Source organism: Bos javanicus, chromosome 8 (genome assembly GCF_032452875.1).
Source record: "Bos javanicus breed banteng chromosome 8, ARS-OSU_banteng_1.0, whole genome shotgun sequence".
Classification (NCBI taxonomy): domain Eukaryota; kingdom Metazoa; phylum Chordata; class Mammalia; order Artiodactyla; family Bovidae; genus Bos; species Bos javanicus.
In genome coordinates, this window is record NC_083875.1 from 80,054,664 (window position 1) to 80,060,697 (window position 6,034).

A 6,034-nucleotide genomic window follows, 5' to 3' on the forward strand; every position below is an offset into this window, starting at 1 on the left:
ATTGCATTTTCTCCTCCAGTGGACCACATTTTGTCAAAACTCTTCACTATGACCCATCTGCTTGGGTGGCCCTGCATAGCATGGCTCATGGCTTGAGTTACTCAAGTCCCTACACCACAACAAAGCTGTGATCTATGAAGGGAAAACGGTGTATATCAACACTTAAATCGATATGAATTGAATAACTACCTCAAATTAAAAGCCAAAGATTGGCAGTCTGGATAAAAAAATTCCAGTGACCTGCTGCTTACAAGAGACATAATCTAAGTATGAGACTACACAAAGGTTAACTGTAAAAGGATGGGAAAAGATATACCTCTGAAACATTTAGTAATAGAAAGTTGTTATAGCTATCACAATATCAGACAAAGTCAATTTTATTTATTTATTTTATCATTTCATTTATGATTAAAGGTAACAAGAATTATTTATCATTAAAGCTTTGTTTATCAAGAAGATAAAACATTTATAAATTGTATGCCCTGAATAGCAGAGTCTTACATATGAAGTAAAAATTTAATAGAACTAAAAATAAAAGCAAAATCCTATTTAATCAAAATAGAAAACTTAAATGTATCCCTCCTCTCAGTAACTGATAAACAAAATCAGTAGACCTACTGAATGACATGATTAACAAATTTGACATAATTGATATAAATAAAAACCTATACCCAATAATTGTAGGATAGACATTCTACTCAGGTACACATGAAACCTTATCAAAATTAACTGTGTTAACCCATAAAGCATATTTCATAACAAGCAAATTATACAAAGCATGTTCTCTGACCACAGTGAAATTAAGCTAGAAATCAATAACAAAATGATAATGAAAAATATCCATATATTTAAGGGCTAAAAATATAATTCTGAATAGTTATTTAAAAGCAATACACTTTAAAAAATAAATGAAAGCCATACACATGAATAACCTTAAATAATTCAAAGATATCATATTGGAAATTAGAAACTATCATTTTTTTTCTAACTTATGCTTAAAGTTAAATAGTTTATTTTCAGCTTTTCCTCTTTTCTAATATGTGCATTTAGGTCTGTAATTTTCCCTCTAAGCATACCTTTCAGCTGCTGTACAACTTTTTAGGACATCTTATCAAATGTAAATAGCAATCCTAGAGGATTGCAGACTTAAATATGAAAGATAAAAATATAAAGCTTTGACAAGATAACATAGCTGCATGATCTTTGTACAAGCAAAGAATTCTTCAACAGGATTAGCTGCAGAGGAAAAGATTAATCAACTGAGTATATTAGAATTAGGAAATCATTTATCAAAAGGTATCATTAAGAAAATAAAAAAGCAATCCAGCTAATTGATAAGTCTACATTACTATTTAAAAAGAGAAAAAGAGATGGGGAATTCTCTTGTGGTCAGTGATTGGGACTCTGCACCTTAACTACCAAAGACACAGGTTCGACTCCTGGTTGGGGAACTAAGATCCCACAAGCCACGCATTGTGGCCAAAAAAAGAAAAAGAGAGAGAGAAACGTTTCTTTGGTCAATTTAGGAGGTAGCTAGAACATCATCTCTTTAATATGAATATTGGCAACTAAAGGGGAAATCTTAAGCAATGAATCATCTCTCTTGTGCAATTTTTCAGTGTAACTAAATAGCCCTAATTGATGGGGAGAAAGTTTTTCTTAAAAATTATTCCCAATTAATAAATTTAGAATAAATGATAGAATTAGAAAATCACCAAATGAGTAAATTGTAAGGAAATAATCTAGTCAAAGATTTTTGTATTAGTTATCTCTTGTTGTGTAACACATTACCCCCCAAATGTAGCAACTTAATACAACCATTTTTTATGTCACAGTTTCCATGGGTCTGGAATCTGAGTGTGGTTTAACTGGATGCCCCTGACTCAGGCTCTCCCATGAGGATGCAGTCAAGGATTCAGCTGGGACTGCAGTAATCTCAACCCTTGGTAAGCGGAGGATGTGCTTCCAAGCTCACTCTTGCGGCTGTTGGCACAGCTCAGGTCCCTGCTGGCAGTTGTCCAGAGATGTCAGTTATTTGCCACAGGGACCTCTTCATAAAGCATCTCAGAATATAACAGCTGGTTTCCCCAGGAGCTACCAAGTGAGTGAGAGCAAGAGAGAGAATTCAAGATAATGTGCACAGTTTTCTTAAACAATGTCAAAGTGACATATCACCTCTGCTGGTTCTGTTAATAGAAACAGTCATAAGTCCAGCCTACACTCAGGGAGAGGGTGTAAATTTACACAAGGATGTGAATACCAAAGTGGGGATCACTGGGAGCCTCAGAGAGGATGCCATCATCATCAGTGGATGGAAACCACTGGACGAAAGGCCTGATGGAGAACTTCATCATCAGAGGCACCACCACCTGAATTTACTCCTCAATCTATTATAAAGGGGACAACCAGCTATTGTTTGCCTTCTGTTGTGAAGCAGTCTGAAGTACATAGCATCATCTCATGAACTGTCCTTTGCAAAAAGAGTCTAAATCTAATCAAGCCTCTAGCAAACATTCAATTTACAAGAAATATGGATGACAGAAGAAAAAGTGAATATCATGAGGATAAAAATCTAAATTGAGGCACCTTCTATAGGAGAATGGATCTATTTATTCAGTAAGTCAATTGCATGGGGAAAAAATGAAATTCTCTATATTAAAAGAACCTTAAAAGAAGTAAAAACCCGTCTTCCCTTGTGGCTTATCTGGTAAAGAGAAGTAAAAACCAAACGCAATATTTAACCTTGCTTGGATACTGATTGAAACAAGTCAACTAGAAAGTATTTATTTTGAGACAATAAGGGGACTTTGAACATAGACAGGATCAAGGAATTTTTGTTCACTTTTTTGGAATGATAAAGGCTAAGCGAAATAAACCTGTCACAAAAAGACAAATGAGGGGATGGAGCCAAGCAAAAACAATACCCAGGTGTGGATGTGACTGTTGATAGAAGAAAGGTCTGATGCTGCAAAGACCAATATTGCATAGGAACCTGGAATGTTGGGTAAATGAATTAAGGCAAATTGGAGGTGGTCAAACAGGAGATGGCAAGAGTGAACATCGACATTCTAGGAATCAGCGAACTAAAATGGACTGGAATGGGTGAATTTAACTCAGATGACCATTATATTTACTACTGCGGGCAGGAATCCCTTAGAAGAAATGGAGTAGCCATCATGGTAAACAAAAGAGTCCAAAATGCAGTACTTGGATGCAATCTCAAAAATGACAGAATAATCTCTGTTCATTTCCAAGACAAACCATTCATTATCACAGTGATCCAAGTCTATGCCCCAACCACTAATGCTGAAGAAGCTGAAGTTGATCAGTTCTATGAAGACCTAAAAGACCTTTTAGAACTAACACCCAAAAAAGATGTCTTTTTCATTATAGGGGACTGGAATGCAAAAGTAGGAAGTCAAGAAACACCTGGAGTAACAGGCAAATTGGCCTTGGAGTACGGAATGAAGCAGGGCAAAATCTAACAGAGTTCTGCCAACAGAATGCAGTGGTCAAAACAAACACCCTCTTCCAACAACACAAGAAATGACACTACACATGGACATCACCAGATGGTCAACACTGAAATCAGATTGATTATGTTCTTTGCAGCCAAAGATGGAGAAGCTTTATACAGTCAGCAAAAACAAGACTGGGAGCTGACTGTGGCTCAGATCATGAACTCCTAGTTGCCAAATTCAGACTTAAATTGAAGAAAGTAGGGAAAACCACTAGACCATTCAGGTATGACCTAAGTCAAATCCCTTATGATTATACAGTGGAAGTGAGAAATAGATTTAAGGGTCTAGATCTGATAGACAGAGTGGCTGATGAACTATGGATGGAGGTTTGTGACATTGTACAGGAGGCAGGGATCAAGACCATCCCCATGGAAGAGAAATGCATAATAGCAAAATGGCTGTCTGTGGAGGCCTTACAAATAGCTGTGAAAAGGAGAGAAGCGAAAAGCAAAGGAGAAAAGGAAAGATCTAAGCATCTGAAATGCAGTGTTCCAAAGAATAGCAAGGAGAGATAAGAAAGTCTTCCTCAGCGATCAATGCAAAGAAATAGAGGAAACAACAGAATGGGAAAGACTAGAAATCTCTTCAAGAAAATTAGAGATACCAAGGGAACATTTCATGCAAAGATGGGCACAATAAAGGACAGAAATGGTGTGGACCTAACAGAAGCAGAAGATATTAAGAAGAGGTGGCAAGAATGCACAGAAGAACTGTACAAAAAAGATCTTCATGACTCAGATAATCACGATGGTGTGATCACTCACACTCACCTAGAGCCAGACATCCTGGAATGTGAAGTCAAGTGGGCCTTAGAAAGCATCACTACGAACAAAGCTAGTGGAGGTGATAGAATTCCAGTTGAGCTATTTCAAATCCTGAAGGATGATGCTGTGAAAGTGCTGTACTCACTATGTCAGCAAATTTGGAAAACTAAGCAGTAGCCACAACTGGAAAAGTTCAGTTTTCATTCCAATCCCAAAGAAAGGCAATGCCAAAAAATGCTCAAATTACCACACAATTGCACTCATCTCACACGCTAGTAAAGTAATGCTCAAAATTCTCCAAGCTAGGCTTCATCAGTATGTGAACCGTGAACTTCCAGATGTTCAAGCTGGTTTTAGAAAAGGCAGAGGAACCAGAGATCAAATTGCCAACATCTGCTGGATCATCGAAAAAGCAAGAGAGTTCCAGAAAAACATCTATTTCTGCTTTATTGACCATGCCAAAGCCTTTGAGTGTGTGGATCACAGTAAACTGTGGAAAATTTTTCAAGAGATGGGGATACCAGACCACCTGATCTGCCTCTTGAGAAATCTGTATGCAGGTCAGGAAGCAACAGTTAGAACTGGACATGGAACAACAGACTGGATCCAAATAGGAAAAAGAGTACATCAAGGCTGTATATTTTCACTCTGCTTATTTAACTTATATGCAGAGTACATCATGAGAAATGCTGGGCTGGAAGAAGCACAAGCTGGAATCAAGATTGCCGGGAGAAATCTCAATAACCTCAGATATGCAGATGACACCACTCTTATGGCAGAAAGTGAAGAGGAACTAAAAAGCCTCTTGATGAAAGTGAAAGAGGAGAGTGGTAAAAGTTGGCTTCAAACTCAACATTCAGAAAACTAAGATCGTGGCATCTGGTCCCATCATTTCATGGGAATTAGATGGGGAAACAGTGGAAACAGTGTCAGACTTTATTTTTCTGGGCTCCAAAATCACTGCAGATGGTGACTGCAGTCATGAAATTAAAAGACGCTTACTCCTTGGAAGGAAGGTTATGACCAACCTAGATGGCATATTGAAAAGCAGAGACATTACTTTGCCAACAAAGGTCAGTCTAGTCAAGGCAATGGTTTTTCCTGTGGTCATGTATGGATGTGAGAGTTGGACCTGGAAGAAAGCTGAGTGCTGAAGAATTGATGCTTTTGAACTGTGGTGTTGGAGCAGACCCTTGAGAGTCCCTTGGACTGCAAGGAGATCCAACCAGTCCATTCTAAAGGAGATCAGTCCTGGGTGTTCTTTGGAAGGAATGATGCTAAAGCTGAAACTCCAGTACTTTGGCCACTTCATGTGAAGAGTTGACTCATTGGAAAAGACTCTGATGCTGGGAGGGATTGGGGGCAGGAAGAAAAGGGGACGACAGAGGATGAGATGGCTGGATGGCATCACCGACTAGATGGATGTGAGTTTCAGTGAACTCCGGGAGTTGGTGATGGACAGGGAGGCCTGGCGTGCTGCGATTCATGGGGTCGCAAAGAGTCGGACATGACTGAGCGACTGATCTGATCTGATCTGATCACCTTCATATGCACTCTTCTTTTCATACGATTTAAATTACCTCAGCCCTGGTCCAGATGGGTTTCAGCAGTCCAAACCAGGCATTATATTAGCAGACCAATTTAGATCTTTTACTCCATAATAATGCTTTAATACTGAACCTTACATGCATATTTTATAGACTCGGTTCCTATTTTCCGTGGGGCCACTGCTTCTTTGCTTTTCATGTA